This window comes from Nerophis lumbriciformis, linkage group LG02 (assembly GCF_033978685.3).
Source record: "Nerophis lumbriciformis linkage group LG02, RoL_Nlum_v2.1, whole genome shotgun sequence".
Lineage (NCBI taxonomy): Eukaryota > Metazoa > Chordata > Actinopteri > Syngnathiformes > Syngnathidae > Nerophis > Nerophis lumbriciformis.
In genome coordinates, this window is record NC_084549.2 from 11,089,211 (window position 1) to 11,112,500 (window position 23,290).

At 40.7% G+C, this 23,290-nt stretch overlaps 1 protein-coding gene across 2 annotated transcripts in view; it reads right to left on the reverse strand.

The window, feature by feature from the left end:
• Positions 1–23,290, reverse strand: part of zmiz1a (zinc finger, MIZ-type containing 1a) — a 564,484-nt gene that overhangs the window by 46,748 nt on the left and 494,446 nt on the right. Inside the window, exon 1 of one of the 2 annotated variants that reach the window (XM_061937724.2) lies at positions 3,573–4,347. The exons of the other annotated variant lie outside the window; for it this stretch is intronic. The gene's annotated coding sequence lies outside the window, so the exon portion shown is untranslated. Of the gene's footprint in view, positions 1–3,572; positions 4,348–23,290 lie in introns of those variants that run through there. 2 annotated transcript variants of the gene reach the window in all.

Below are 23,290 nucleotides of genomic sequence, written 5' to 3' on the forward strand. Positions count from 1 at the left end.
AGGAACTAGGACATGAGCAGAGTGAAACAAAAGTAGACAGAGCTACAACGACAAGTATTAAGAACAACGACACGACAGGTAGGAACGACAATAATCCAGCAGTGACTGGAGGAGAAGGCAGGTTTAAATAGCAGCTGGCTGATTGACACCAGGTGTGGAGCAGGTGCCAATCAGCCACAGCTGAGGGGACACAGCACTCAGGGAGACAAGTAGGAAATAACCAAAATAAGAGCGCCGACAGGAAATAAAGACAAACAGAGGAAAAACTCAAAACATAACTAAACTGTCAGTGACAAACCTGACAGTTTTAGTGCTGATTTAACATTGGAAATTAAATAAGCGATTAATGTAAAAAAAATCTGATCAATCACAAAATGCATAGTTTTGTTACGCGACAGAAAAAAACGAGACATAAGCCTCAGGTTCACGAGTTACTTTTAGAACCAGTTTAATTAATAACACAGCTATATCTAAGATACATTAGTGGGTAATCACTTCATTTGTCCTTGGCCTGGAAAGTGTTAAAAAAAACCCTGCACTACAGTACAAAATGTCCACAAGAACATGTTTTTTTTTTAGGAAAACTACAAACCCCGTTTCCATATGAGTTGGGAAATTGTGCTAGATGTAAATATAAACGGAATACAATGATTTGCAAATCATTTTCAACCCATATCCAATTGAATGCACTACAAAGACAACATATTTGATGTTCAAACTGATAAACTTTTTTTTTGTGTGCAAATAATCATTAACTTTAGAATTTGATGCCAGCAACACGTGACAAAGAAGTTGGGAAAGGTGGCAATAAATACTGATAAAGTTGAGGAATGCTCATCAAACACTTATTTGGAACATCCCACAGGTGTGCAGGCTAATTGGGAACAGGTGGGTGCCGTGATTGGGTATTAAAGTAGATTCCATGAAATGCTCCGTCATTCACAAACAAGGATGGGGCGAGGGTCACCACTTTGTCAACAAATGCGTGAGCAAATTGTTGAACAGTTTAAGAATAATCTTTCTCAAGCAGCTATTGCAAGGAATTTAGGGATTTCACCATCTACGGTCCGTAATATCATCAAAGGGTTCAGAGAAATCACTGCACGTAAGCAGCTAAGCCCGTGACCTTCGATCCCTCAGGCTGTACTGCATCAACAAGCGACATCAGTGTGTAAAGGATATCACCACATGGGCTCAGGAACACTTCAGAAGCCCACTGTCAGTAACTACAGTTGGTCGCTACATCTGTAAGTGCAAGTTAAAACTCTCCTATTCAAGGCGAAAACCGTTTATCAACAACACCCAGAAACGCCGTCGGCTTCGCTGGGCCTGAGCTCATCTAAGATGGACTGATACAAAGTGGAAAAGTCAGTTGTCTGACGAGTCCACATTTCAAATTGTTTTCGGAAACTGTGGACGTTGTGTCCTCCGGATCAAAGAGGAAAAGAACCATCCGGATTGTTATAGGCGCAAAGTTGAAAAGCCAGCATGTGTGATGGTATGGGGGTGTATTAGTGCCCAAGACATGGGTAACTTACACATCTGTGAAGGCGCCATTAATGCTGAAATGTACATACAGGTTTTGGAGCAACATATGTTGCCATCCAAGCAACGTTACCATGGACGCCCCTGCTTATTTCAGCACGACAATGCCAAGCCACGTGTTACATCAACGTGGCTTCATAGTAAAAGAGTGCGGGTAATAGACTGGCCTGCCTGTAGTCCAGACCTGTCTCCCATTGAAAATGTGTGGCGCATTATGAAGCCTAAAATACCACAACGGAGACCCCCGGACTGTTGAACACCCGTCCATTTTCCTGTGACGTCACACAGTGATGCCAACACAAACAAACATGGTGCATAGAACAGCAAGCTATAGCGACATTAGCTCGGATTCAGACTCGGATTTCAGCGGCTTAAGCGATTCAACAGATTACGCATGTATTGAAACGGATGGTTGTAGTGTGGAGGCAGGTAGCGAAAACGAAATTGAAGAAGAAACTGAAGCTATTGAGCCATATCGGTTTGAACCGTATGCAAGCGAAACCGACGAAAACGACACGACAGCCAGCGACACGGGAGAAAGCGAGGACGAATTCGGCGATCGCCTTCTAACCAACGATTGGTATGTGTTTGTTTGGCATTAAAGGAAACTAACAACTATGAACTAGGTTTACAGCATATGAAATACATTTGGCAACAACATGCACTTTGAGAATTGTCGGAGGCAGATATTTATATATATCCGAATTTAAATGTTACTTCTTTTCATTTAATTTTCATATTACAAAACAGCTAGTGTTTTTCTTCCAAATGTGGTCTTTTGGTTGTCTGCAAAACTGTGTGCTTAACCTTGAAGTGAGGAATGTTAGAGAGAGAGATAATGGACATTTGTTTTGGCTAGAGAGACATGACTGCCAGGGACTTAAGAGGGAGGAGGGTTTTTCGGGGGGCAGACCATCTTAGCGGGGCGATTGAATGTTCTATGCTGGACTGGTCTCAATGTATATATGCAAAATTTTGCAAATATATTACAAAATACCTATTCTGTCTCTGGTGGTTTTTCTACTCAGCTTTAAGTGTCGTAAAGAGCTTGGGAGCGACTTGTGACTTGAATTCCCTGGGAGGAACAAAAGGTCATGAAACGCAACAATTTGGGGGCTCGTCCGGGATGAAAAGGTCATGAAACGCAACAGAGTGCAGACAGCCCAATTTTCATCAATTAATATATTCTGTAGACATACCCTCATCCGCTCTCTTTTCCTGAAAGCTGATCTGTACAGTTTTGGAGTTGATGTCAGCAGGCCAGGGAAGCTAGGGTCGATAGGGGGTTTAGCTCGCTCGTCTGCGGGAACAAACTGCCGCCATTGCTTGCCGTGCTACCGAGGTCCTTTGTCCCTGAATTGCTCACACACTCCGGCAGATTCAATGGGGGTCTGGCGGCAGATTTCTTTGACTTTATCGTTGGAAATGCATCTGCTTTGAGTGTCGCAGGATATCCACACATTCTTGCCATCTCTGTCGTAGCATAGCTTTCGTCGGTAAAGTGTGCGGAACAAACGTCCAATTTCTTGCCACTTTCGCATCTTTGGGCCACTGGCGCAACCTGAATCCGTCCCTGTTCGTGTTGTTACACCCTCCGACAACACACCGACGAGGCATGATGTCTCCGAGGTACGGAAAACAGTCGAAAAAAACCCGGAAAATAACAGAGCTGATTCGACTCGGTTTTTGAGAAAATGGCTGATTGCTTCCCGTTGTGACGTCATCGCTCCGAGAGCGAATATTAGAAAGGCGTTTAATTCGCCAAAATTCACCCATTTAGAGTTCGGAAATCGGTTAAAAAAATATATGGTCTTTTTTCTGCAACATCAAGGTATATATTGACGCTTACATAGGTCTGGTGATAATGTTCCCCTTTAATAATAAGTCAGTTTTGAGGACGACAAGCAGGCTAAAGCACAGGTAGGACTGGAACCTTACAACCAATAAGCTTCTCAGCTGGTAACCTTCCCCCCCTGTCCCTGTCCCCGTCCCAGCATGCACTACACAAAAAACACCCGCTCACTTACCCCCAGCTGAGCGCGACCCCTGCACATGTCATCCCATTCGCTCCACGCCGCCAAGTGTCACAAGCGTTGCCGGAGGAAACTCTGCGAGCTTTGGCAGCTTCCTGCACCTTATCACTCTCCCTCTGCTCTCTTTTATTACTTCCTCTTCCACCCACTCCACTTTTTTTTTTTTTTTTTTTTTTTTTTTTTGCTCACTCTCCTCCTCTCTTGCTCTCTGATCTGTCTATTTCCCTTGTCCGGCGTCTGCACAATGCACATCAATTATTCAGAGGCAGTCCTCCCGGTTTTATCCAATCAGAGCGTAGGGGGGGGGGGCTCTGCACTAATGGGCTCCTGCTGTACCTGCTACCCGGCTCCAGCGTGGGGTGGAGCGTGGGTCGAAGGGGGGGGAGGGAGATGAGTGGCAGAGATAAAGACAGCAAAGCAGGAGAGGACAAAGTGGAGTAGAGATAGCAGAGCATGAGATATTGCAAGCGATTCTCACCCTCCTGTCTTGAGGTGCGGTTATTGATGCAAAGAAAAACCACCGGCGTATATATATACATCATCTGACAGCCGTGTGGGGGCGGAGCTTCAAGCGCCACCTCGTATAGAGGCGGCCTTTTTTTTACAAACCCCGTTTCCATATGAGTTGGGAAATTGCGTTAGATGTAAATACAAACGGAATACAATGATTTGCAAATCATTTTCAACCCATATTCAGTTGAATATGCTACAAAGACAACATGTTTGATGTTCAAACTGATAAACTTTTTTTTTTTTTTTGCAAATAATCATTAACTTTAGAATATGATGCCAGCAACACGTGACAAAGAAGTTGGGAAAAGTGGCGATAAATACTGATAAAGTTGAGGAATGCTCATCAAACACTTATTTGGAACATCCCACAGGTGTGCAGGCTAATTGGGAACAGGTGGGTGCCATGATTGGGTATAAAAGTAGATTCCATGAAATGCTCAGTCGTTCACAAACAAGGATGGGGCGAGGGTCACCACTTTGTCAACAAATGCGTGAGCAAATTGTTTAAGAACAACAATTCTCAACCAGCTATTGCAAGGAATTTAGGGATTTCACCATCTACGGCCCGTAATATCATCAAAGGGTTCAGAGAATCTGGAGAAATCACTGCACGTAAGCAGCGAAGCCCGTGACCTTCGATCCCTCAGGCTGTACTGCATCAACAAGCGACATCAGTGTGTAAAGGATATCACCACATGGGCTCAGGAACATTTCAGAAACCCATTGTCAGTAACTACAGTTGGTCGCTACATCTGTAAGTGCAAGTTATAACTCTCCTATGCGAGGCGAAAACCGTTTATCAACAACACCCAGAAACGCCGTCGGCTCCGCTGGGCCTGAGCTCATCTAAGATGGACTGATACAAAGTGGAAAAGTGTTCTGTGGTCTGACGAGTCCACATTTCAAATTGTTTTTGGAAACTGTGGACGTCGTGTCCTCCGGACCAAAGAGGAAAAGAACCATCCGGATTGTTATAGGCGCAAAGTTGAAAAGCCAGCATCTGTGATGGTATGGGGGTGTATTAGTGGCCAAGACATGGGTAACTTACACATCTGTGAAGGCGCCATTAATGCTGAAAGGTACATACAGGTTTTGGAGCAACATATGTTGCCATCCAAGCAACGTTACCATTGACGCCCCTGCTTATTTCAGCAAGACAATGCCAAGCCACGTGTTAGCAAGATATGATTTATTTTCAATTTAGATGTGTTACCTTCATTGAGTACTTTGCTGTCCTTAAAAATGGCCAACTCATAGAACTTACTACTATGTGTGTGTATGGTCAAATCTACCTAGCAACAGCCGGTCGGTCCTCACAACTACAAAAGTACAATATTTTTTTTACTTTGTGTGTTTTGCATTCTGAAGTGAGGTTGCAACTCTCTACTCCCATCTAGTGCGAGATATATATTTTTTCATCATTCTAGCTATAGTGGAAAGGGGGGCCCTCACAACCTACTGACCAAACGTGGGTCCACACAAAGTAGGCAAGACATGTATGTGTGTGTGTGTGTGTGTGTGTGTGTGTGTGTGTGTGTGTGTGTGTGTGTGTGTGTGTTCTGGCAATGTGTACTTATTGGGGACGTCTTTCTGTTTACAAAGTCACTTTAGGGGACGTTTGGCGTTATGGGGACCAAAATAAAGGTCCCCTGAAGGGAAACCTGTTTACAAAATCACTGTAGGGGATTTGTTTTGGGGACTTTTGCAAACTTTTCCAACTTTTCTTCCCCACTCACAGTGCGACTTTGCTGGGTGGCTTTTGGAGATGTCGGGGGAACCCCCGGACTCGGGTGGAACGCGGCGGGACCTGTGGGACTTGAACCTGGGTGTCATTTTTGATCATTTTCGGGACTTTTGCCAACTTTTCTTCCACACTCACAGTGCGACTTTGCTGGGTGCGTTTTGGACATGTCGGGGGAACCCCCGGACTCGGGTGGAACGCGGCGGGATTTGTGGGACTCGAACCTGGGTGTCATTTTTAATCATTTTCGGGACTTTTGCCCACTTTCCCAACTTTTCTTCCCCACTCACAGTGCGACTTTGCTGGGTGCATTTTGGACATGTTGGGCACCACTGGACTTGCGTGGCCGGCTGCAAAAGGTCCCCTGAAGGGGAATTTTCGCTCCCCTCCTCCCCCTGTGACTATGCTGGGTGCATTTTGGGCATGTTGGGCACCCCAGGACTCGCGTGGCCGGCTGCGGGACTTGTGGTACTCAAACCCGGAGTTTTTTTGTTACATGTTGGCCGCGTTAGGGACATTTGCCCTGCTAGCCTACCAGTATAGGTGTGCATGTGTGTGTGTGTGTGTGTGTGTGTGTGTGTGTGTGTGCGTGTGTGTGTATGTGTGTGTGTGTGGTACACAGAACATCAATTTCCACACTTCTATTAGCCCCGGGTCCAGTGGACCTGGACATTTTACATGTAATAGAAATGTGTAGGGGGGGTGTATGGTGTGTGGTTAGAGATGGTCGATAAATGCGTTAAAATGTAATATCGGAAATTATCGATATCGTTTTTTTAGTATCAGTATCATTTTTTATTTTTTTTAAAATATTTTTTATTAAATCAACATAAAAAACACAAGATACACTTACAATTAGTGCACCAACCCAAAAAACCTCCCTCCCCCATTTACACTCATTCACACAAAAGGGTTGTTTCTTTCTGTTATTAATATTCTGGTTCCTACATTATATATCAATATATATCAATACAGTCTGCAAGGGATACAGTCCGTAAGCACACATGATTGTGCGTGCTGCTGGTCCACTAATAGTACTAACCTTTAACAGTTAATTTTACTAATTTTCATTAATTACTAGTTTCTATGTAACTGTTTTTATATTGTTTTACTTTCTTTTTTATTCAAGAATTATTTTTAAATTTATTTATCTTGTTTTATTTTTATTTATTTTTTTTAAAGTACCTTATCTTCACCATACCTGGTTGTCCAAATTAGGCATAATAATGTGTTAATTCCACGACTGTATATATCGGTTGATATCGGCATCGGTAATTAAAGAGTTGGACAATATCGGAATATCGGATATCGGCAAAAAGTCATTATCGGACATCCCTATGTGTGGTCATTAAAGGGGAACATTATCACAATTTCAGAAGGGTTAAAACCATTAAAAATCAGTTCCCAGTGGCTTATTTTATTTTTCGAAGTTTTTTTCAAAATTTTACCCATCACGCAATATCCCTAAAAAAAGCTTCAAAGTGCCTGATTTTAACCATCGTTATATACACCCGTCCATTTTCCTGTGACGTCACATAGTGATGCCAATACAAACAAACAACAAGGTATAGCGACATTAGCTCGGATTCAGACTCGGATTTCAGCGGCTTAAGCGATTCAACAGATTACGCATGTATTGAAACGGATGGTTGTAGTGTGGAGGCAGGTAGCGAAAACGAAATTGAAGAAGAAACTGAAGCTATTGAGCCATATCGGTTTGAACCGTATGCAAGCGAAACCGACGAAAACGACACGACAGCCAGCGACACGGGAGAAAGCGAGGACGAATTCGGCGATCGCCTTCTAACCAACGATTGGTATGTGTTTGTTTGGCATTAAAGGAAACTAACAACTATGAACTAGGTTTACAGCATATGAAATACATTTGGCAACAACATGCACTTTGAGAGTGCAGACAGCCCAATTTTCATCAATTAATATATTCTGTAGACATACCCTCATCCGCGCTCTTTTCCTGAAAGCTGATCTGTCCAGTTTTGGAGTTGATGTCAGCAGGCCAGGGAAGCTAGGGTCGATATTCTTCTCTTGATCATCTTCGGTGGCATAAGGGACGGTGTGAGCCAAGACATCCAGGGGGTTTAGCTCGCTCGTCTGCGGGAACAAACTGCCGCCATTGCTTGCCGTGCTACCGAGGGCCTTTGTCCCTGAATTGCTCACACACTCCGGCAGATTCAATGGGGGTCTGGCGGCAGATTTCTTTGACTTTATCATTGGAAATGCATCTGCTTTGAGTGTCGCAGGATATCCACACATTCTTGCCATCTCTGTCGTAGCATAGCTTTCGTCGGTAAAGTGTGCGGAACAAACGTCCAATTTCTTGCCACTTTCGCATCTTTGGGCCACTGGTGCGACTTGAATCCGTCCCTGTTCGTGTTGTTACACCCTCCGACAACACACCGACGAGGCATGATGTCTCCAAGGTACGGAAAACAGTCGAAAAAACGGAAAATAACAGAGCTGATTTGACTCGAGCTGATAATAGAAAGGCGTTTAATTCGCCAAAATTCACCCATTTAGAGTTCGGAAATCGGTAAAAAAAATATATGGTCTTTTTTCTGCAACATCAAGGTATATATTGACGCTTACATAGGTCTGGTGATAATGTTCCCCTTTAAATAAGTATTCTGATATATGTTCTTCACAGAAAATGAGCCAAAGTCAGTGAGTCTCAGTTTGAAAAATTAATTAATTGTATCATTTTTCTATTAATAAAAATCGAAAACGGGTCCCACAGACCCGAACACCACACAAGGGTTAAAAAAAAGGATGGATAGCGCCTGCAGGATTTGTGAATCAATCATCGAAACAGGCGACTAGTCGGGCTGCTGAGATCCGGATCTAACTTGACAGGCCTTCCTTCATCGTGGCGCCACCTTGTGACTAATAGAGAGATTAGAGGGCGAACATGGGGTGGAAAAGGCGAACCGGGGGTCAACGCCCGCTTGCCCCGAACCTCAACCCGACGTAGCGATGACTCGACCCCGGCCTGTCACCGCTTAAACGTGGGGATGCGGCGTTTGACAGCGGATTGTGTGACAGGCAGGCTCAGTCACAGATATCCCACGCACTTTTTAAAACAAGGGTGTCATTGTGAGAGAGAGCGCGGTCTGACTTCCAGGAGGGTGTGCCCGAAAGCCCCCGAGGGGGTGAGTGGGGGGGGGGGGATTTAGTACTGAGGTGCGGGTGCCAGATCAGTCAACCCCCCCGAACAAAAGAAGAATTTAAATCATTTGCTCATCTGGTTTTGACTGCCTGTGTCACATCTTTATCAGCAGGCAAAGACATCCAGGACCCCCAACAGCCAAAAGGTCTGCTAATGAGTGTTTATTTATACGCACAAACACAACTTCTTCCAGTGGTTTCGTGTTGCAAAATGATTTCATCATCTAAGGGGAGTAAAAAAAAAAAAACATAGCAAGCGTGTCAGAGGAGGAGGCCAGTGTTGCTAAAAATAACGCAGTTAATAATTCAGCGCGCTGCTCTTTACTACTCGCGTGGAATTAAACACAAAAGGCTGCCAGGTTGATTGGGTCTGTGTGAGACGGTTTTCTTAGAGGTCCTAACGACAGAGCCAAGCCAGACTATCAATTATTTTCTTTGCTTTTTCCTCACCGTTGATTGTTGATTAATGGCGTCTTGAAGCAAAAAAAAAAGAAGAAGAGTGCAGTACTTTAATGCGACCAGCAGAGGCACTGTTGAGTCAGTCCCAGTTAGTTACAGTAGAGCAGAGGGCCGTTTCTAACAGTGAATGCTATTATTATTTTCACTGAGGGCCACATCACGGTTATGTTTGGCCCCAGAGGGCCGTTTCTAACAGTGAATGCTACTAATATTTTCACTGAGGGCCACATCATTGTTATGTTTGGCCCTAGAGGGCCGCCGCTTCTAACAGTGAATAATATTATTATTTTCACTAAGGACCACATCATTGTTATGTTTGGCCCCAGAGGACCGCTTCTAACAGTGAATGCTATTAATATTTTCACTGAGGGCCACATCACGGTTATGTTTGTCACCAGAGGGCCGTTTCTAACAGTGAATAATATTATAATTTTCACTGAGGGCCACAGTACTGTTATGTTTGGTCCCAGAAGGCCGTTTCTAACAGTGAATGCTATTAATATTTTCACTGAGGGCCACATCGCAGTTATATTTGGCCCCAGAGGACTATTATTATTTTCACTGAGGGCCACATCACGGTTATGTTTGGCCCCTGAGGACCGCTTCTAACAGTGAATACTATTATTATTTTCACTGAGGACCACATCGCAGTTATGTTTGTCACCAGAGGTCCGTTTCTAACAGTAAATACTATTATTATTTTCACTGAGGGCCAAATCGCAGTTATGTTTGGTCCCAGAAGGCCGTTTCATCAGGAGATTTTCTCCTGATGATTGAGGGTACCCCCCCTCATGAAACAGGCCTGTAGAGATGAAATAGTCTTGTGATTTTTTTTTTCCCCCACACATACATATATTGCGCTCTACTACGGTATCGAGCACTATTTTTTGGATAACCTTATTAAGACATATATATATATATATATATATATATATATATATATATATATATATATATATATATATATATATATATATATATATATATATACGACATGTATATATAAAGACATATAAACACACATATATACTCCATATATAGTGTCTGTATGTATACATATACAATATATACCGTATTTTTCGGACTATAAGGCGCGCCCAAAATTCTTTCATTTTCTCAAAACTCGACAGTGCGCCTTATAACCCGGTGCACCTAATGTACGGAATCATTTTTGGTTGTGCTTACCGACCTCGAAGCCATTTTATTTGGTACAAGACCCAACCTCCGGACTGATGATTTTAGGTTTTCCTGAAGAATTTGGAGGTAATCCTCCATTTACTCTCTGTAAAGCACCAGTTCCATTGGCAGCAAAACAGGCCCGGAGCATAATACTACCACCACCATGCTTGACGGTAGGAATGGTGTTCCTTGGATTAAAGGCCTCACCTTTTCTCCTCCAAACATATTGCTGGGTATTGTGGCCAAACAGCTCAATTTTAGCCTCGTCTGACATCACATGGACAAAGATAAGACCTTCTGGAGGAAAGTTCTGTGGTTCTGTCTTCTGCAAAATTACAAAAAAATTGCAGTTCGCCTTTGAGTGTTAATTTTATGGCCAGAATATGTCAATGGACCAATGAAAAACCAATCCGCATGCTAAATATGGTCCCTGGAGCGCACTTTGGACAGCCTGCCATTGTTGTTTTGCAACACACATGCTCTCTGGCTACTGTTTTCATAGAAACAATAACTTCTTTTCTCATGTTTGCATTCCCAAGGTCCCAAAACTCACACAGTCAAGAAAAAGGAGAGGTCAAACATGACAGCTTGTATCCCTTTTCTCAGTAAAAATTATTTAAGCCATCCCGAAGAAAGACAAGTATGGAGAATCGGTTCATCATCCTTCCACCCACTTCCTGCTGAATTCCGGGAGCTGTGAGCTGCAGAACCACTTTGTTTGTTGTGTGTGTGAGAAAATGTTTTTCTGCAGCCGCGCCCTGGAAGTTTTCTGTCACTGTTGACACAGCTGACTGCTTGTTTACCTCAACCACTCCAACTCAGGGCACGCCATGCAGCCACATTGACCCAGCGTGGAGCAGCATTTCAGCCACTGTCAAGTATTGTCCTGCTAACTTCTTTTAAATGTTGGTAAAGTAGCATCTTGATAGCTTCCTTTGAGCGTTGGTCAAGTATCATCTTGCTAACTTTCTTTGAGAGTCAGTCAAGTAGCATCTTGCTAACTTCCTTTGGTCATTTGTAAAGTCGCATCCTGCTAACTTAATTTGAGCGTATGTGAAGTTGCATCTTGCTAGCTTCCTTTGAGCGTTTGTAAAGTAGCGTCTTGCTAACTTCATTTGAACGTTTGTAAAGTAGCATCTTGCTAACTTCCTTTGAGCGTCAGTAAAGTATTATCTTGCTAACTTCCTTTGAGCGTCGGTAAAGTATCATCTTGCTGACTTCCTTTGAACGTTGGTGAAGTAACATCTTGCTAACTTCCTTGAGCGTTTGTAAAGTTGCATCTTGCTAACTTAATTTGAGCGTTTGTCAAGTAGCATTTTGCTAACTTCCTTGAGTAACGATGAAGTAACATTTTGGTAACTTCCTTTAAACGTTGGTTAAGTAACATCTTGCTAAATTCCTTTGAGCGTCGGTAAAGTATTATCTTGCTAGCTCCCCTTGAGAGTTGGTAAAGTAGCATCTTGCAAACTTCCTTTGAACGTTTGTAAAGTTGCATCTTGCTAACTTAATTTGAGCGTTTGTAAAGTAGCATCTTACCAACTTTCTTAAGTGATAGTGAAGTAACATTTTGCTAAATTCCATTCCTTTAAACATTGGAAAAGTAGCATCTTGCTAACTTCCTTTGAGCATCAGTAAAGTATTATCTTGCTAACTTCCTTTGAGCGTCAGTAAAGTATTATCTTGCTAACTTCCTTTGAGCGTCAGTAAAGTATCATCTTGCTAACTTCCTTTGAGCGTCGGTAAAGTATCATCTTGCTAACTTCCTTGAGCGTTTGTAAAGTATCATCTTGCTAACTTCCTTTGAGCGTCGGTAAAGTATCATCTTGCTAACTTCCTTGAGCGTTTGTAAAGTATCATCTTGCTAACTTCCTTTGAGCTATTGTAAAGTAGCATCTTGCTAACTTCCTAAAGTGATAGTGAAGTAACATTTTGCTAAATTCCATTCCTTTAAACATTGGCAAAGTAGCATCTTGCTAACTTTGTTTGAGCGTCAGTAAAGTATCATCTTGCTAACTTCCTTTGAGCATTTGTAAGGTAGCATCTTGCGAACTTCCTAAAGTGATAGTGAAATAATATTTTGCTAAATTCCATTCCTTTAAACATTGGCAAAGTAGCATCTTGCTAACTTTGTTTGAGCGTCAGTAAAGTATCATCTTACTAACTTCCTTTGAGCGTTTGTAAAGTTGCATCTTGCCAACTTTCTTAAGTGATAGTTCATTTTGCTAAATTCCATTCCTTAAACATTGGCAAAGTAGCATCTTGCTAACTTCCTTTGAGCGTCAGTAAAGTATCATCTTGCTAACTTTCTTTGAGCGTTGGTAAAGTACCATCTTGCTAACTTCCTTTGAGCGTCAGTAAAATAGCATCTTGCTAATTTCCTAAAGTGATAGTGAAGTAACATTTTGCTAAATTCCATTCCTTTAAACATTGGCAAAGTAGCATCTTGCTAACTTCCTTTGAGCGTCAGTAAGGTATCATCTTGCTAACTTTCTTAAGTGATAGTGAAGTAACATTTTGCTAAATTCCATTCCTTTAAACATTGGCAAAGTAGCATCTTGCTAACTTTGTTTGAGCGTCAGTAAAGTATCATCTTGCTAACTTCCTTTGAGCGTTTGTAAAATTGCATCTTGCTAACTTCCTAAAGTGATAGTGAAGTAACATTTTGCTAAATTCCATTCCTTTAAACATTGGCAAAGTAGCATCTTGCTAACTTCCTTTGAGCGTTGGTAAAGTACCATCTTGCTAACTTCCTTTGAGCGTTGGTAAAGTACCATCTTGCTAACTTCCTTTGAGCGTTTGTAAAATTGCATCTTGCTAACTTCCTAAAGTGATAGTGAAGTAACATTTTGCTAAATTCCATTCCTTTAAACATTGGCAAAGTAACATCTTGCTAACTTCCTTTGAGCATTTGTAAGGTAGCATCTTGCAAACTTCCTAAAGTGATAGTGAAATAACATTTTGCTAAATTCCATTCCTTTAAACATTGGCAAAGTAGCATCTTGCTAACTTTGTTTGAGCGTCAGTAAAGTATCATCTTGCTAACTTCCTTTGAGCGTTGGTAAAGTACCATCTTGCTAACTTCCTTTAAGCGTTTGTAAAATTGCATCTTGCTAATTTCCTAAAGTGATAGTGAAGTAACATTTTGCTAAATTCCATTCCTTTAAACATTGGCAAAGTAGCATCTTGCTAACTTCCTTTGAGCGTTGGTAAAGTACCATCTTGCTAACTTCCTTTCAGCGTTTGTAAAATTGCATCTTGCTAATTTCCTAAAGTGATAGTGAAGTAACAATTTGCTAAATTCCATTCCTTTAAACATTGGCAAAGTAACATCTTGCTAACTTTGTTTGAGCGTCAGTAAAGTATCATCTTGCTAACTTCCTTTGAGCGTTGGTAAAGTACCATCTTGCTAACTTCCTTTGAGCATTTGTAAGGTAGCATCTTGCGAACTTCCTAAAGTGATAGTGAAATAACATTTTGCTAAATTCCATTCCTTTAAACATTGGCAAAGTAGCATCTTGCTAACTTTGTTTGAGCGTCAGTAAAGTATCATCTTGCTAACTTTCTTTGAGCGTTGGTAAAGTATCATCTTGCTAACTTCCTTTGAGCGTTTGTAAAATTGCATCTTGCTAACTTCCTAAAGTGATAGTGAAGTAACATTTTGCTAAATTCCATTCCTTTAAACATTGGCAAAGTAGCATCTTGCTAACTTCGTTTGAGCGTCAGTAAAGTATCATCTTGCTAACTTCCTTTGAGCGTTGGTAAAGTACCATCTCGCTAACTTCCTTTGAGCGTTTGTAAAGTACCATCTCGCTAACTTCCTTTAAGCGTTTGTAAATTAGCATCTTGCTAATTTCCTAAAGTGATAGTGAAGTAACATTTTGCTAAATTCCATTCCTTTAAACATTGGCAAAGTAGCATCTTGCTAACTTCCTTTGAGCGTTGGTAAAGTACCATCTTGCTAACTTCTTTTGAGCGTTTGTAAGGTAGCATCTTGCTAACTTCCTAAAGTGAGAGTGAAGTAACATTTTGCTAAATTCCATTCCTTTAAACATTGGCAAAGTAGCATCTTGCTAACTTTGTTTGAGCGTCAGTAAAGTATCATCTTGCTAACTTCCTTTGAACGTTGGTAAAGTACCATCTCGCTAACTTCCTTTAAGCGTTTGTAAATTAGCATCTTGCTAATTTCCTAAAGTGATAGTGAAGTAACATTTTGCTAAATTCCATTCCTTTAAACATTGGCAAAGTAGCATCTTGCTAACTTTGTTTGAGCGTCAGTAAAGTATCATCTTGCTAACTTCCTTTGAACGTTGGTAAAGTAACATCTTGCTAACTTCCTTGAGCGTTTGTAAAGTTGCATCTTGCCAACTTTCTTAAGTGATAGTTCATTTTGCTAAATTCCATTCCTTAAACATTGGCAAAGTAGCATCTTGCTAACTTCCTTTGAGCGTCAGTAAAGTATCATCTTGCTAACTTCCTTTGAGCGTTGGTAAAGTATCATCTCGCTAACTTCCTTTGAGCGTTTGTAAAGTACCATCTCGCTAACTTCCTTTAAGCGTTTGTAAATTAGCATCTTGCTAATTTCCTAAAGTGATAGTGAAGTAACATTTTGCTAAATTCCATTCCTTTAAACATTGGCAAAGTAGCATCTTGCTAACTTCCTTTGAGCGTTGGTAAAGTAGCATCTTGCTAACTTCCTTTGAGCGTTTGTAAAATAGCATCTTGCTAATTTCCTAAAGTGATAGTGAAGTAACATTTTGCTAAATTCCATTCCTTTAAACATTGGCAAAGTAGCATCTTGCTAACTGTGTTTGAGCGTCAGTAAAGTATCCTCTTGCTAACTTCCTTTGAACGTTGGTAAAGTAACATCTTGCTAACTTCCTTGAGCGTTTGTAAAGTTGCATCTTGCCAACTTTCTTAAGTGATAGTTCATTTTGCTAAATTCCATTCCTTAAACATTGGCAAAGTAGCATCTTGCTAACTTCCTTTGAGCGTCAGTAAAGTATCATCTTGCTAACTTCCTTTGAGCGTTGGTAAAGTATCATCTCGCTAACTTCCTTTGAGCGTTTGTAAAGTACCATCTCGCTAACTTCCTTTAAGCGTTTGTAAATTAGCATCTTGCTAATTTCCTAAAGTGATAGTGAAGTAACATTTTGCTAAATTCCATTCCTTTAAACATTGGCAAAGTAGCATCTTGCTAACTTCCTTTGAGCGTTGGTAAAGTAGCATCTTGCTAACTTCCTTTGAGCGTTTGTAAAGTTGCATCTTGCCAACTTTCTTAAGTGATAGTTCATTTTGCTAAATTCCATTCCTTAAACATTGGCAAAGTAGCATCTTGCTAACTTCCTTTGAGCGTCAGTAAAGTATCATCTTGCTAACTTCCTTTGAGCGTTGGTAAAGTACCATCTCGCTAACTTCCTTTGAGCGTTTGTAAAGTACCATCTCGCTAACTTCCTTTAAGCGTTTGTAAATTAGCATCTTGCTAATTTCCTAAAGTGATAGTGAAGTAACATTTTGCTAAATTCCATTCCTTTAAACATTGGCAAAGTAGCATCTTGCTAACTTCCTTTGAGCGTTGGTAAAGTACCATCTTGCTAACTTCCTTTGAGCGTTGGTAAAGTAACATCTTGCTAACTTCCTTTAAGCGTTTGTAAATTAGCATCTTGCTAATTTCCTAAAGTGATAGTGAAGTAACATTTTGCTAAATTCCATTCCTTTAAACATTGGCAAAGTAGCATCTTGCTAACTTCCTTTGAGCGTCAGTAAGGTATCATCTTGCTAACTTTCTTAAGTGATAGTGAAGTAACATTTTGCTAAATTCCATTCCTTTAAACATTGGCAAAGTAGCATTTTGCTAACTTCCTTTGAGCTCTACAAACCACGTCAAACCCAGATTCCGATCTAACAAAGGTCTTAACTCATTCTCCTTCTATGCCACATCAATATGGAATGCACTCCCAACAGGTGTAAAAGAAAGTGCATCTCTATCCTCCTTCAAAACCGCACTAAAATAACACCTCCAGGCAGCTACAACCCTAGACTAAAACCCTCCCCCCACCACATCCCACCTCCCCGGATTGTAAATAATCAAATGTATATACTTCTCAGATGATATAATTATTGATGACTGAAGTATGCTGATAGTATATATTAGTACCATGAATTGATTTACGTGGACCCTGACTTAAACAAGTTGAACAACTTATTCGGGTGTTACCATTTAGTGGTCAATTGTACGGAATATGTACTGTACTGTGCAATCTACTAATACAAGTTTCAATCAATCAATCAATCAATAACAATGCTCCATTTACAATCCTGGAATTCCCAGTAGTTCGAAGACATCTCCAACAGACTTTCCCCAACTTATCTAAACCTAAAAATTCTAATGTTCAGGTCTTCGCCGAGGTCCTCGGACTTTCCCCAGAGTTGTGAGTACTGCTCCATTGACTGAGCGCAGTCAAAGAAACCTTTTAACGCTGCCAAAGAGACACTAGCAGCCGCAGTCACTCATGACCACTAAGGAGACGTTCATGGACTGGTAATAATAAAACAACCCTTTTAAAAAAACCATCAAAGACAAATTTGACATTACATCAGTTGATAAATATATCCATATAAGCAGAGTGCTGACACGTTGTGCGGCTTGGCTAATTAGCTTTATTATTATTAAAAACTGTTCTTTGGAGAACTGCCGTTGACGCAACAAAACACTTGACGGATTATGAAGCTAATCTGATTAGTTGTCTGAACTTCTCAGTGGAGCAACAGCTAAATCCATCCATCAGTATTGATGTATTTCATTAACTAGCTACCAAGTACTTGATCTACTCAATAATTGTCACACCAATCCTCTTAATTGGAACATTATCGATAACCTGATAACATTTATTTATTGTCTGTATGTGTCAAGCTAGTCTTTAGCTACCGTATCCACAGTAAACTCAAGAGCTATGTACAGTATGCTTTGTCATAGTTAGTCTGTTGATTAGTTAGAACAGTGTTTTTCGTGAGATACAGTCTGGTGTGCTGTGGGAGATTATCTAATTTCACCTATTTGGGTTAAAAATATGTTTTGCTAACCAGTAATTATAGTCTGCAAATGATGTGTTGTTGTTGAGTGTCGGTGCTGTCTAGAGCTCGGCAGAGTAAGCGTGTAATACTCTTCCATATCAGTAGGTGGCAGCCGGTAGCTAATTGCTTTGTAGATGTCGGAAACAGCGGAAGGCAGCGTGCAGGTAAAGATTTATCTAATGTTAAAACAAAAAATAAACAAAAGGTGAGTGCCCCTAAGAAAAGGCATTGAAGCTTACGGAAGGCTATGCAGAACGAAACTAAAACTGAACTGGCTACAAAGTAAACAAAAACACAATGCTGGACGACAGCAAAGACTTACTGTGGAGCAAAGACTGAACATGACATGACAATCAACAATGTCCCCACAAAGAAGGATAACAACAACTGAAATAGTCTTGATTGCTGAAACAAAGTAGATGCGGGAAATATCGCTCAAAGGAAGACATGAAACTGCTACAGGAAAATACCGGAAAAAAGAGAAAAAGCCACCAAAATAGGAGCGCAAGACAAGAACTAAAGCACTAGACACAGGAAAACAGCAAAATAACTCCAAATAAGTCAGGGCGTGATGTGACAGGTGGTGACAGTACACCTACTTTGAGACAAGAGCTGTAGTGATCCATGCTTGGTTATGCTTTAAAGTCATATCCAACAATTGCGACGACAACTTTTTACTGTCAACTAAGTTTAGTTTTTTAAATGATTTCTGCTGGTGGTGTGCTTACGGATTTTTTGTGCCTTGGCTCAAAAAAGGTTGAAAAACACCGCTATACGTAACGGGTGTGTAACAATATCATATTATTAGGGACCGCAATGTCCCTTTGGGACAGAGGACCCTATTGAAATTGTAAGGTTTTATTATTATTATACCGACCGCCTCTTTGAGCTGTAATTTGACCCCCTTAACATGCTTTAATACTCACCATATTTGACACACACATCAGGACTGTCGAAAATTGCCATCTAATAAAAAAAAAAAAAATTGACTCAAAATTGCGCTCTAGCGCCCCCTAGGAAAAAATACAGACAAAACTGCTTGTAACTTCCGGTAGGAATGTCATAGAGACATGAAAGAAAAACCTCTATGTAGGTCTGACTTAGACCTAGATTTCATACATTGACATCCTTCAGCAAAAATCAACAGGAAGTTGGCAATTCCCCCTTTAGAACAAAAGTTTACTAAAAACAGTCAATTTTGCCTCTTTGAGCTGTAATTTGACCCCCTTATCATGCTTCAAAACTCACCAAACTGGACACACACATCAGGACTGGCAAAAATTGGGATCTAATAAAAAAACAACAACCCCAAAACTCAAAATTGCGCTCTAGCGCCCCCTAGGAAGAAAACACAGACACAACTGCGCCTAGGAAGAAAAAACTCAGACAAAACTGCCTGTAACTTCCAGTAGGAATGTTTTAGAGACATGAAACAAAAACCTCTATGTAGGTCTCACTTAGACCTACATTTCATAGATTGACAACCCCCAGCAAAAATCAACAGGAAGTTTGCAATTCCCCCTTCAAAACAAAAGTTTTGTAAAAACCGGTCACCTTTTTTCAAACATTATCTCCTCTGAGCACGTTTGTCGTGTCGGCTTCAAACTAGCACAGGAGAGAGATTGAACCCTTCTGATTAAAAGTAGACGAAAGAGTTTTAATTACTGCTCCGGTTTGGATTTTATGTGCCGTCAAAGTCGGTCCCGTAGGGAATAAGCGGTAGAAAATGGATGGATGGATGTTTTCTGTTATAGCCTTTTCCCCCATAAGTCATTCCGTGCCCAGGGACATTATTTCCTGAGTTTGTAAACACTACAAACAAAACAAAATATTATTAGATCACTGATCCTAGTGAACTAGGGATGTCCGATAATGGCTTTTTGCCGATATCCGATATTCCGATATTGTCCAACTCTTTAATTACCGATACCGATATCAACTGATACCGATATATACAGTCGTGGAATTAACACATTATTATGCCTAATTTGGACAACCAGGTATGGTTGATACATTTTAAAAAAATGTATCAAATAAAATAAGATAAATAAATTAAAAACATTTTCTTGAATAAAAAAGAAAGTAAAACAATATAAAAACAGTTACCTAGAATCTAGTAATTAATGAAAATGAGTAAAATTAACAGTTAAAGGTTAGTACTATTAGTGGACCAGCAGCACGCACAACCATGGGGCGGTATAGCTCGGTTGGTAGAGTGGCTGTGCCAGCAACTTGAGGGTTGCAGGTTCAATCCCCGCTTCCGCCATCCTAGTCACTGCCGTTGTGTCCTTGGGCAAGACACTTTACCCACCTGCTCCCAGTGCCACCCACACTGGTTTAAATGTAACTTAGATATTGGGTTTCACTATGTAAAAGCGCTTTGAGTCAATGGAGAAAAGCGCTATATAAATATAATTCACTTCACTTCACTTCATGTGTGCTTACGGACTGTATCCCAGCAGACTGTATTGATAGATATTGATATATAATGTAGGAACCAGAATATTAATAACAGAAAGAAACAACCCTTTTGTGTGAATGAGTGTAAATGGGGGAGGGAGGTTTTTGGGGTTGGTGCACTAATTGTAAGTGTATCTTGTGTTTTTTATGTTGATTTAATAAAAAATAAAAAATAAAAATAAAAAAGGCGATACCGATAATAAAAAAAACGATACCGATACTTTCCGATATTACATTTTAAAGCATTTATCGGCCGATATTATGGGACATCTCTATAGTGAACGGTTAAACTCAGCAGCACAAATTTGATTTGTAAATTCCGTAATCAATTGGCTGCTGGAGTGATGCTCTTAGAGGACGCGACAGTGGGATTGATCTCCAACTTTTAAGAGTCTGCCTGGCCCCCCCTGAGAGCGACACGGACCCCTTCGCCCTCGTCCGGACGGACTCTCGGGTGTCACATTTGCACTTCCTTCTGTCGCCGCATTGTGCCGCGTCTGCACACACATGCGAGGACCGTAAAAAAGTCAGTTCGCGATTCGCCATCACGTCTGCACCCTGAGACGCCCTCGTACTGTACGTGATGGCCACAGAACCCCTTCCTGAAGACGTGGTGTTCTGTTCTATTAGATAGCGCAGCCATCATCATGAGACCTGAGGATGATTCTCTGGCGGCCCGCAGACAGACGGCCGGCCCCGGCCCACACAACAATCACATTATCCCAGCAGTGCAGGACCAGAGACAAGAGAAACAAGATGATCGATATGGTGCACTGATGTCTGCCTGCCCACTTTAGTTGCTTCCTACCACAGTGAAAAGATAGCAAAGAGGGTCGGCGTCAAACTGCTTCAAAAACAACAACAAAAAAAACGCATTTACAAAAGACAACAACATTTTTGAATGATATGGAAAAGATGGACGTGGTGCTGCTGGTGTCAACATGCTTTAAAATGGAGATAAATTGCAGTTTTGTACACTGTAACTAGTGTTGGGTTAGTTACTGAGAGCCAGTAACTAGTTACAGTTACAACACTGCAAAAAGTCAGTGTTCAAAAACAAGAAAAAAAATTAGGGGTATTTTATTTGAACTAAGCAAAATTATCTGCCAATAGAACAAAAACATTCGGTTTGTCAAGACTTTCCAAAACAAGTCAAATTAGCTAACCTTAATGAACCCAAAAATACCTTAAAATTAGTATATTCTCACTAATAACAAGTGCACTTTTCTTGGTAGAAAAAAAAGAGACCTTTTTGCTCAGTATGTTGAAAAATATTCTTAATTTAAGTAAATGCTAGTTCTTTACTAGCTTCGTCGAAGCATGTTGCTTTTGTAGCTGTTTCAGCAGATTTCAATTGCTAGGATAGGATCTTTGATCCAAGGCACAACTTACATTTGACTAAAATGTTCTTTTCTTTGTGGTCGACAAAAGAAAAGTAGTGAGAATATCTCCATGTTAAGAAACTCGGCTTTGGCTTCGCCATGATGTAAACACAGACACGCCCCCTCCCACACACACACACACACACACACACACACACACACACACACACACACACACACACACACACACACACACACACACACACACCGTCGCCTCTTCTGCAGCGCTCCAATAAAACACACTCAGATCTTCTCAGTTTCTAGCCGTTACTACATAAAAAATAACGTAAAATAAGGCAGTAACGCATCAAGTAGTAACGATAACTGAGTTTCTGAATACAAAAAAAACCGCGTTAGATTACTATTTACCGCCGAAAGTAACAATGACTGTAACACAGTGTTTTTCAACTACTATGCCGTGCGATATTGTCTGGTGTGCGTGGGTAATTATGAAACTTTTTTGCAAATCAATAATTATAATCTGCAAATAATGTGCCGCTGCTTAGTGTCTGTGCTGTGTAATACTCGGCAGGGTAACCACGTAATACTCCATGTCAGTAGGTGGCAGCAGGTAGTTACCTGCTTTGTAAAAGTCGAAATGTGTCGGGTGAGACGAGGATGGTTTGTTGTGATCACAATATGCAGACCAAGGCGTGAAGGTAAAAAGGTATGTAACGCTTAAACCAAAAATGAACAATAAGGGAAAGGAAAAGGTATGCAAAACGAAAGTAAAACTGAACTGGCTACAAAGTAAACAGAAACAGAATGCTGGACGACAGCAAAAACTTACGGCGTCCGCAAAGTACATCCGCACATGACGTGACAATCAAGAATGTCCACACAAAGAAGGGTAGCGACAACGTAAATAGCCTTGCTTGCTAACACAAAGCAGGTGCGGGGAATAGCGCTCACAGGAAGACATGAAACCGCAACAGGAAATCACCAACATAACAGGAAGGGCCACCAAAATAACAGCACAAGACAAGAACTAAAGCACAGGAAAACACCAACAAACTCAAAATAAGGCACGACGACCTGGTGGAGTATCATTTTTTTAACGTTTTCTGCTGGTGGTGTGCCTCCGTATTCTTAAATGAAAAAAAAAACGTGCCTTGTCTCAAAAAAGTTTGAAAAACACTGCTGTAACAAATATGACAACACTAGTGACCAAACAAAAACATCCAACACTTGTTAAACTTAAGTCCAACTATGTCAAACACCACTAAAGATGTAACGGTATGAACATTTCATATCACGGTTATCGGGACCAAAAAGTACTTATACACTGAAATATTTTGACCAAATTATTATCATTTTTTAAATAACTAAAATAGACAAACTGTTAGAAAACCCAGTATTTTTCATGTTTAGTTTTTTGTGCTTCTCTGTTAGTGTTTTAGGTTTAGTATTTTATCTATTTTAATGGCTAAGCTTTAATTATTTGTAATGTAGCACTTTAAGATTTATTTCCATAAAAATAGAATCTATTACTATCATTCATCATTTCCGGGTGTTGTTGCATCCTTCTCTGTTCAGCGGTCCTTGAACGCCCCGTAAAAACACCTCAGTTTCGAAGTATATAATGATCACCCTGTTCTGAAAGAGCACAGCTTTTAGGGTCAATGTGCAATATGTTGATCAATTTGGGGGTATGTTTTTTTTTAATGAAGAAAGACGTTAATGTCTCTTGTTTTCATGTTGGCATTTAAGCTAATGAGTTGGCT